The 9,893-nt window shown below is 38.8% G+C and overlaps 1 pseudogene; it reads right to left on the minus strand.

Moving 5' to 3' along the window:
* Window positions 1-9,222: 9,222 nt before the first annotated feature.
* On the minus strand, window positions 9,223-9,336 carry LOC132777374 (U2 spliceosomal RNA; annotated as a pseudogene).
* Between the last annotated feature and the right edge of the window lie 557 nt (window positions 9,337-9,893).

Here is a 9,893-nt window from a genome sequence, read left to right on the forward strand (position 1 = left end):
AAGCGCCTCCAACAGTAGCTACCACCTCTCAGCAGAAGCCAGTACACCAGTGGTTTTCAACCTGTTGGTCCCCAGATGTTTTGGCCTTCACCTCCCAGAAAGCCTAACAGCTGATAAACTGGCTGGGATTTCTGGGAGCGGAAGGCCAAAACACCTGGGGACCCACAGGTTGAGAAACACTGCAATACCTTATGGCAGGTTGATGAAGGGTTAAGTGCTCCATCCCTTTTACAATTCAGACCTGAGCATGCTGCAACCTACAAGTCTGCCCAATTAGCAGAGAATAGGGCTCTTCGTGTGCAACACCTGAGAAGCTAGAATAAAGGGTTATCAAGTTTTAAGTCCTATTGCAGAACGCAAACCCTTGCTTCATGATAAAACTATGGCCTCTTTGTAGTATCACCCTTGATGAGTCTGAACTGTACCTTGACTTCTGTGTTTTGGATTTTGCCTTCTACCTTGGACTCTGCTATCTTCAAACTGCTGGTTTGTTGAATCTGTAATTCGAAGTCTTGCTGCTGCATAGACTCTGGAACTCTTTTGGTGTGAGCCACAATAATTTGGACTTTGAACTCAGAATTTCCCTCACTCTCAACGGTTGGTGTGTGATATAACATTAAGCCCCAGGGACTTTAACTCTCTGAGGTCCTGTTATTATTAGGACTTTGTTTGAATATTATGTTATTTGTTTAACTGCCACTTGACATAACAGGACAAACCATGCCTTACATATAATATGTTTAACATAGAAAATGCAGCTTTGCCTGTCCCCTTGTCAGTTGGAAACCATTTTGTTTTATTTTGTACTTTCACAGTGGTAGACTCTTTCTGGAACACTACTTGCCTTCGAATTATTTAGCTCAGTATTTCTCAAACTCTGTTCCTCCATGTGTTTTGGACTTCAGCTCCCAGAAATCTGAGCCAGTTTACCAGCTGTTAGGAATTGTGGGAGCTGAAGTTCAAAACATCCAGAGGAGCAGAGTTTAAGAAGCTCTGATCCAAACACTCTCTCTGCCTGCTCCCTTCAAAGAGGTCTTTCCCCTTCTGCTCTGCTTCACTGCTTCCTCTTCCCAACTCCATTCTATAACAAAACATTGTCCAAAATGATATGAAGATGGCAGACAGAATGAATCCCCCCACCCCGACTTTCAAATGGCTGTGTCATGGCACATTGCACTTTATCCCATGAACACTGGGCCTCACTCCCATTGGATGCCAGCAAAAGCAGGTCTCTCCCATGGCTCCTCAAGCCACACAGGTCTGGATTTGTATTCCTTGCCAAAGTAAACCCTTTGAAGTTAATGGGTTCACCATAAGTCAACAGCCAGCTTGAAGACACAGACACAATTTGCTGCTGTGTCCTAAAATTTGCTTCCTTCCTTCTCATTTTAATTGAAGTTAGAAGAGTCAGTTGAAAGACAGAAAGAAAGAATGCAGACTCCTTATCATGTGCTAAAGCTCTGACATACTTACTTCTAATGCTAAGGGGAAAAGATAATTGGTGAACTACTTGCATTTTCAGGGCAAAGGGTTTTAAAAGAGGGTCATTGCTACCTACTTCTTTATATTCTGCCACTGCCATTCAGACTGTAAAACGCTTCTGTGATTTTATCCACTTACAGAATTAACCCTGTTCAGCTTCACTTGTAAGACAGGTAATTTTACCATTGTTAATTCTTTTTCAGATGTCTCCATATCTGGAAGAGATGATAATTAGTTTTAGTCTTGAAAGTGTCTGAAGGAAGCACTGAAGTTTCAGAGTGAGAGAGAGAAGTTTCCCCTTAAACTCACCTAAACTACTGCATGAAGTTCAATGATGGCCTTGATTTCAGGTAGGGTCATCTTGCTGGAGCTGTGCAAAGAGTGTGTATGTGGGATTGGGGTTTTTTTCTCCTTCTATTCCCATTGTTATGTGACTTTGTGGCGAAGTGTGTTTTATCTCAACTCCATTGCTTATGATTTCCTGTCTAAGCCTTTTGGAAAGGGCATAACATTTTGGAAAAAGGATGACCTTTGAGATCATAAACTTTTGGAAAACCAGACTCTCCATAACCTTTTAGAGAAAAAAATGATTGTGTGATCTGCAGCCCCTCCTGCAATCTATATAGAGAAATAAAAGACATAAAAATTCCATTACTGAATTCTCAGCTGCCAGTGACTGACCAAGAAAGAGGTTTTTAGTAGCACTAGATAGTGGAAACTATTGACCCAGTTTGCAACAGATTTTTTCAAAGCCATGCTGGGCATTTGTAGAAGAGGAATTGAAATAAAACTATATACTGTCCTTATACATTTAAAATCAAATGACAGTTAGAAAACAATATTGCAGGGCTGGGCAAGGACAAGCAAATCAGAATGATTAAGGGACAAGAGCAGCTCTCTCTATGTAGCTTTGTGTAATAGTTTCTAAAGAACATGAGAATACTGCTGTGCTTGTTTGCTTCCCACAGGCAACTGGCTGACCATTTTATGAACAAATTGCTGAACTAGATGGTCCTTTGATGTGGGCTGTTATAGCTGTTCTCATATTATTTGCTACGTTTTCTCAAGTATGTTTTATAGCCATCATTACTCTTCCTCTCCTCCTTTTCATTTCCAGGAGAAGACGCCTGTTTCTCAGTAACCATGAACTTGATGGTTTGATATGGAACTATGGCAATATTGTACTGGTGATGTAACAAACGTGGAACAGCAGGAATAAAATGACTATGGGCTGTGCTGAAGTGGGAACAGTAAACTTAGCCATCTGCTCTGATGGGATTCCAGGTTGGTCAGTTACTAGCAGACCATCTACTATTGTCAAATGCCATTTACTGATTTACTGTATTTACTAAAATCTAGTGCCAGAGCCATAGTCAGAGGAGGAGGGGGTTAAGGATTCTAACCCCCCCCCCAAAAAAAAACACATCCTGGTTCACTCAAGAATTTTAACTGATTAACCAAGTTATGAGTAACCAGGTTTCTTTTCTAACCTGACACATTTCAGGGCAGGGTTGAACTTTTAACCCCCCCCCCCCCCCCCCCCAGCTATGGCCCTGGTGCCATTTAATCTAGTGCACACCTCAATTTTCAAGATCCTGAAACCAAAAAAAGAAAAAAAGATAAGAAAAAAGATTTGTTGCTGAATGTAATGCGCAGCACCAAAAGGTGGTGTTGCTGTGCGCTTAGAATTCCTTCCCTAAAAATAGTGTTGCATCATCATATCTTCCAGCAATTGAGAGTAACAACATAGAACCAGGCAACCCCTCAAGGAGCATAGAAAGATATGGCAGAGAGAGGGAAAGAGAATGAAAAGAAGATACAAAAAGAAAAGGGGAAAATAAAAGGCAGAGAGGGGGGAAAGGAATTGAAAGAAAGTGAATCACACCGGGATTGTGCTGCAGATGGCTGAGTGTCAGCTATATTAAGATCACTCTGACCAAAAGGTCATGAGTTCGAAGCCAGCCCGGGTTGGAGTGGGTTTCCAAGCAATTGTGTGTAGCCTGTTGTCGACCTTTGCAACCTGAAAGACAGTTGCATCTGTCAATTAGGAAAATAAGGTACCACCTTAAAGTGTGGGGAGGCTAAATTAACTGATTTATGAGGCCATAAAGAAGACTCCAGCAAAGCATTCCAGCGGGGAAGCATGCAGGGAATGCGGAAGTGCTTCATCAGCGTCGCAGATGGATGATGAAAGTGACAGCTCCCCTGGCTGCCAGAAAAAGTTAAATAGCCTCTGTGTATGTCTGTATATGTTTGTATATCAAAAATTGGCATTGAATGTTTGCCATGTATGTGTACACTGTAATTCACCCTGAGTCCCCTGCGAGGTGAGAAGGGCAGAATATAAAAGCTGTAAATAAATAAATAATAAAGAAAGAAAGTACAAGAAGGAAAGGTAGAAAGATAATCCAGAAAGAAGGAAGGGTAGAAGAAAAGAATTATGGAAAGGGAGAAAGATAAGGCAGAGAGACGGGAGGGTGGAAGAAAAGGGAGAAATAAGGAAAGGAGCTCTGTGACAGCCTTTTCCAGAGGGCCTTGGGGCCGGATGGACTGAGTCCAACAAATGGAAGATAAGGCGAGGAGACGGAGAGGTGAAGGGAGCATGGAGCTCAACCCATAACTGTTTTGACTTCCTGCTGGAAACTTAAAAGTGAAGAAGCCAGTCTGAGATGCTGCTACAGAGAAAGTCCTGGTCTTTCTTTTCAAAACTTCAGTATTGCTTCTCTCTACTCTGAAAAAAGAGCCTCTTTCTGGCATAATGGAACACATACCAAAGCTGATGTAAGTCACCAAGATGCCCCTGACTCTTCTGGGGTTGTATGTGAATCACAATACACTGAATTCTGAATACACTGGAGACCTGGGCAAGCAGCAACAGTTGCCCTCTTCCAGCTGTGTTACATTTTGCTGGGAGATGCAACATTGTTATTCATACTCCCATTTTGAAGAGAAGACATGGGCATGAGACTGATCATTTGGAAATTTGCTTGATAGTTGCAAGAAGGTGCATTTATTTTTCTCACTTTAGATTATTTTAATATTTTTCTTGTATTTAACTATTTATTTACTTATTTATTTATATATAAGTTGTAGTATAAAGTTAAAGTTTGGTTGTCTGTTGTTAAAGTTGAGAACTTATAGGAAGAACATCAACCTGTCTGAAATATGGTGTTGGAGAGGCTTCATGGATCCTGCAGGATGTTAAAAAGACAAATAAATGATTCCTAAACCAAATACGGGCTAAACTTTTCCTGAAAGCCACAATGACTAAATTAAGACTCTAATGCTATCACAAGAAGGCAATAATGTTTGATAAGTTATAAGGCAGTAGGAAAAGAAGGTCATATTGCAGATGGATGGACTCAGTCAAGAAAGCCATGGCCTGAATCTGCCCAAGACCTGAGCAGGTCGGTTGATGATAGGATGACTTGGAGGTCTTTCACTCATAGGGTCACCATAAGTCAAAGTTCACTTAATGGCAATTAACAACAACCACCATCATTCTTTCTTTAGGGGGAAAATGAGGAAATGTCGATTACAACAAATTACACTCTCATTTGCCGTATCTCTATGTGCTCAGAAATATGGATTCACTTTAAATTTAATAATATACCATGGCTGCAATACACAGTCTTTTACTTCACAGAATTTTATTAAGTCAGCCAATGTTTCTGGAGTGCATGTGTTCTGCTTTTCACATTTTGTGATTTCTCAGAGATTCTCAAAGGTTTCATGTCAAGCCAATATCAAAATGCCTGTGTGAATTGGAGCCTAAGGCTTGCTGAGCTTTCTGCATTCTTCTTCTGCAGCAACTGATACATTCTTCTTAATTTTAGCAATAATGCACAACTTATTTGTTTAGAGAAAAGCAATATGTTCTTTATTAAACAAAACATAGACTTTCAGTGCTTCCGAAACAAGTTTTCCTCAATTTTGATGTAATTAAGTGATTTTTGTTGCTGGGAAAACTATTAAAAATGTGCTGCTGCAGGAGAAAACATTATTGCCTTTCTCCAAAACTGAATGGAAATCTAACTCATATTGCTGTTTAGGTAGGAATCTTTCTGTACAATTATACAGCTGCTCCCAAAAGTTTGCAAACAAATATTTTATTTCAGTAGCCACATTTCCAGCTCTTTTATGATGGCCAGAGAAAGCATTGCCTTCATCAAAAGTAAAGCATTTTATTTATAGTTTGCTAACTCATTTCTTGTTTTTATGCTGATTTTACACAAAACAAAACTGTGCACAGCTGCTCTTTGGCAGATAAAAAGAATTTAAATTTCTGTAGCAGACTAGTGAGCTGAAATGCTTTTAGATCTTCAGCAAATAAAATCAGATGGGGAAAGGGCAAGTTTTATTTACTATGTTTTGTTTGCTTTCCAAAACATTTTATCCTTTACTCACTGCTAATTGATTATCTCTTCTTCATAGGTAGCATTTTTTTCCAATTCAAAAAAGACCCCAGGTATCCGAGTATATATATATTTAATCCACACAGTGATGCAATGCTGTTTCAAAGTTAGGATTTGCACATGTTGTAAATATCCCATTCTAGAGCCCATACTAACTCTTTTCAGGTTTTCAAAATTACAGATATGGAGGGCAGAAATGAATACACAAATTGTAGTATTTCCCACTATGAACCTGTTTAGATTTGTGGCATGTTTTGTTGACAGTGTGTAATAATGTTATTAATGTTTGTTGTGCTATTATTGGACAATTAGGAGCCCTCGGTAGTGCAATGAGTTAAACCCTTGTGCTGGCAGGACTGAAGACTGCCAGATCAGAGGCCCTAATCTGGGAAGAGCATGGATGAGCACCTTCTGTCAGGTCCAGCTCCCCATGTGGGGACATGAGAGAAGCTTCCCACAAGGATGGTAAAACATTACCAAACAAATAAGTAAATGAGTTCCTGTAAAACATTAAAAAAAACACAAACATCTGGGAAATGTCCTTACAGACAATTCTCTCACACCAGAAGCGACTTGCAGCTTCTCAAGCCACTCCTGACCCAAAAAATTGACAATTTATTGCTGCATGACCTTTAAAAAATTAAACTATGTTGAGAGGGCTTTTGCTCCTAAATATGGCTTAGGCCCAATAAAATAAGCTCATCTTGCAACTGTGGTGAACAATAGATTTCAAAAGGGCTTTAGGGTGCTCCTAAGTTATATCTAGGGTAGCTCTGTAACAGTTTACTCTGAAATATTTTGACTGGTGCAGATGCAGCCTTAGAGGTATTTCAAAATGTTTAGCTTTGGTTAGTTAGAAATCCATAAGTCACTTCCTCATCCAGGCAGTATCTCTCCTGACCTTCAACTCTTTTGCTCTCTCGCTGTTTTCTCTCTCTCCCATGCTGGTGCTTGCTCTGCATCTTCTAGTGCTAGCTGTCTTTCTCTACTCTCTCATTATTGGGCACAAGGTGTCTCTTTCAGTCTCAGAACTGCTATACTTTAGTTGACCAAATCCAACTAGTTGTAATTGCTTATCATGTAAGCATTTGCTCATTATACAAATAATGCATAAGTCTGGCTGATAAATGGTGGTTCCATTGTCCATGCAAAGCACACCCTTCAACATTGCTTTATCTACAGGAAACTTTTAATGCCATTTAGGTTATTGATATCTACATCTGTATGTGGCTAGACCCCATTACCTTTTTATCTGCCATTTCCCCCAGAGTCCCTGTTACATTCATCATTTGAGAAGATATCTTGAGCACACATACCCAGAAAGAGAAATAGAATGATTTTTTTTTAAAAAAAAAATAGCTGAGATATAGGGGTTTATTTTTCAAATGTCAGGAAACTGAAGAAAAAAACTGAACTGAAAACATTTGGATTTGGAGCCTTGTTCTGAACAAAATTTGCACACTGGAAGGAAATTTGAACATATGGTGGACAATTCCAACTTTAGAATTCAATGAGATGTTTTGACACTTCAGGATCTTGTCTTGTTCCTTCATGGTTGTCCTTTAAATTCAGGTTTGTGCTGAATGTGCTGATGACATACTCTTTTGCCATAAACATACAATTCTACCATGACAAAAAGGTAGTATCATTTGCAAGGGGTTATATAAGACAAGTAATAATTCTAGTGTTGCTTTGATTGTTTGCATTATTGTTGCATTGTTTCATTGTTGCATTTTATATTTTTAATATGCCAACAGCTCACATTAGTGAAGCATATGAAGTGCAATAAATAAATGCACTCCCTCTCCTAAAGTCTTTGGTTTATAACAGTTTCAATAATATTCACCCTGAGAACTGTTTTAACGTTTTCTGTTTTTTCACGTTGTGGTCAATTTGGCCATACTTAATAAGCTTGTGTGTACAATAAGTAGCCTGTGTACTGTTCATGGAACAACTGATTCATTTTGAATTGAAACCTATCCATCTTCCCTGCCATAAAATAAATTGTGTTTGAGAAAACAGTGAGATGATCCAAATCATTTGGATTTTGTTCAGACAGTTGCTTAGTGGATCAGGCTTTAGGTACAAGTTTTCTAGGTCTCAACACCATGTTGCTTAATTATGGTAGAATAATTTTGCTGCCATGTGGTTAGGGATTGTAATCAAATTACATGATGCCATGATTTACTGAGCAAGAAAAATTCAATAACCCTTCAATGGTAGCACAAGGAATGTATCCAGAGATCTATTTGTCATAATTAGTTATTCAAAAGACTTGGATTTTGTTCAAGGCACATTCTTTAATGTTTATTTAGAGCACTTGACATTGCAGCATTTCAATTCCTGCAGACAATTGAAACAATATCCTTCATAAGTAGTAAAAGGTGACAGGAGGGAGGCATGATATAGCTCTACTCACAGGATTGTGCTCATTCCTGAAGGCTGGACAAGGTAGTTGAAGTCTAATGCACTTCCTTTGTCCTACCATCACTCCTTTTGATCACCAGCATCCACAGAAGACTGGCAAAACTGTATCTTGCAGAATAGTGCAACACTCACATGTCATATTTGAAGTCATACATGCCATATTATCCCTCATTGGACCTGGCTATTGCTACTATTTACTTGTATTATTTCACTTTTCTTAATATGTTCCTGTTTTATTTTGGTTTGCTTGGCTTTGATTTATTTATTTAAATGCTTATTTACCTGGAACAGGGTTCTCAAACTGTGCTTTGCGGAGCCCTTAGAGTTTGTGAGTGATAGTGAGGGGCTCCGCAGCAGGGCTGGATGGCCATCAGTTGGGGGTGCTTTGATTGTGCATTTATTTCATAGCAGAAGGGGGTTGGATTGGATGGCCTGGGGTCTTTCATTGAAATACTCTAAAACTTGTGTTGGTTAAGACTGTTCATTTTAAATATTGTATTGTTTCTTTTCTTTTTCTTCTTCTTTGCACTACAAATGAGATATGTGCAGTGTGCATAGGAATTTGTTCATTTTCTTCAATTAGTTCACACAAACACTCTTCATCCATCTACCACTGGCCTGGCCCATGTGTCAAATTTTAAAATACAATGAGGCCTCTGTGTCCAAAAGTTTGCCCATGTCTGATATATATATACATTATATATTATATAACATATATACATTTTGGGGGGATTCCACAGGAAACTTTTGCTTCAAAAAGGGCTCTGGAGCCAAAAAGTTTTGGGAACCCCTAGCCTAGAGAGTTGTCTGGAAGCAATTTATTTGAACCAGCTTCCCAGTGTTAGTTTCTTATCTGGTTTGGTATAGAATTGAAATAGTAGCCACTTAATCTTGTATCATGAGCTTACACTCTATTGATAATATATAGTCCTCAAATAGAGGACATATTAGATATTAAACTGATAAGAATGGATACTACACTTGATCTTAGCCAAAAGGCCGAGAATAAGATTCTGGCTATAAATAGAAGGTCGGCTGCTGTCTTCACCTTGTTGCCTTGTTTTTTACCCGTGTTCTATTTTGAAATGGTCATATGACTGATCAAATAAATTATTATTATTATTATTATTATTATTATTATTATTACTCTATTGATAATTTTTGAGTCTGGCCAGAAATTAGTTTTTCTGATGGCTAGGCTTTCAGATGCCATTCTCCACGTTTGCATCTCTGTCGTAGCCTGCCCTTAATTTATATTGAGCTTCTAAAGTATGGAAGTGGATATATGGTATATCTCATGCTGAGCTTTCTTACTTCTGGCCTTTCTTGACCCCATCACATACATTTATCAGATGCTTCTACTGACACCTTTGCTGTCAGACTTAAGTAAAGGTTGTTGTATTTTATTCTATACTAATGAAGGGAGGAGCAATGAAGTAGAGGCTTATCACCATCTCATGAAAAAGGTATGTAAAAATTCTACAGGGTTTAGTATTGGTGAGTAGCCAGAGACACCTTTGAAGTGATTGGTGCTTTTTGAGTCCAACAGTTGGCTTCAAGACTCATGAA

This window comes from Anolis sagrei, chromosome 5 (genome assembly GCF_037176765.1).
Source record: "Anolis sagrei isolate rAnoSag1 chromosome 5, rAnoSag1.mat, whole genome shotgun sequence".
NCBI classification, from domain to species: domain Eukaryota; kingdom Metazoa; phylum Chordata; class Lepidosauria; order Squamata; family Dactyloidae; genus Anolis; species Anolis sagrei.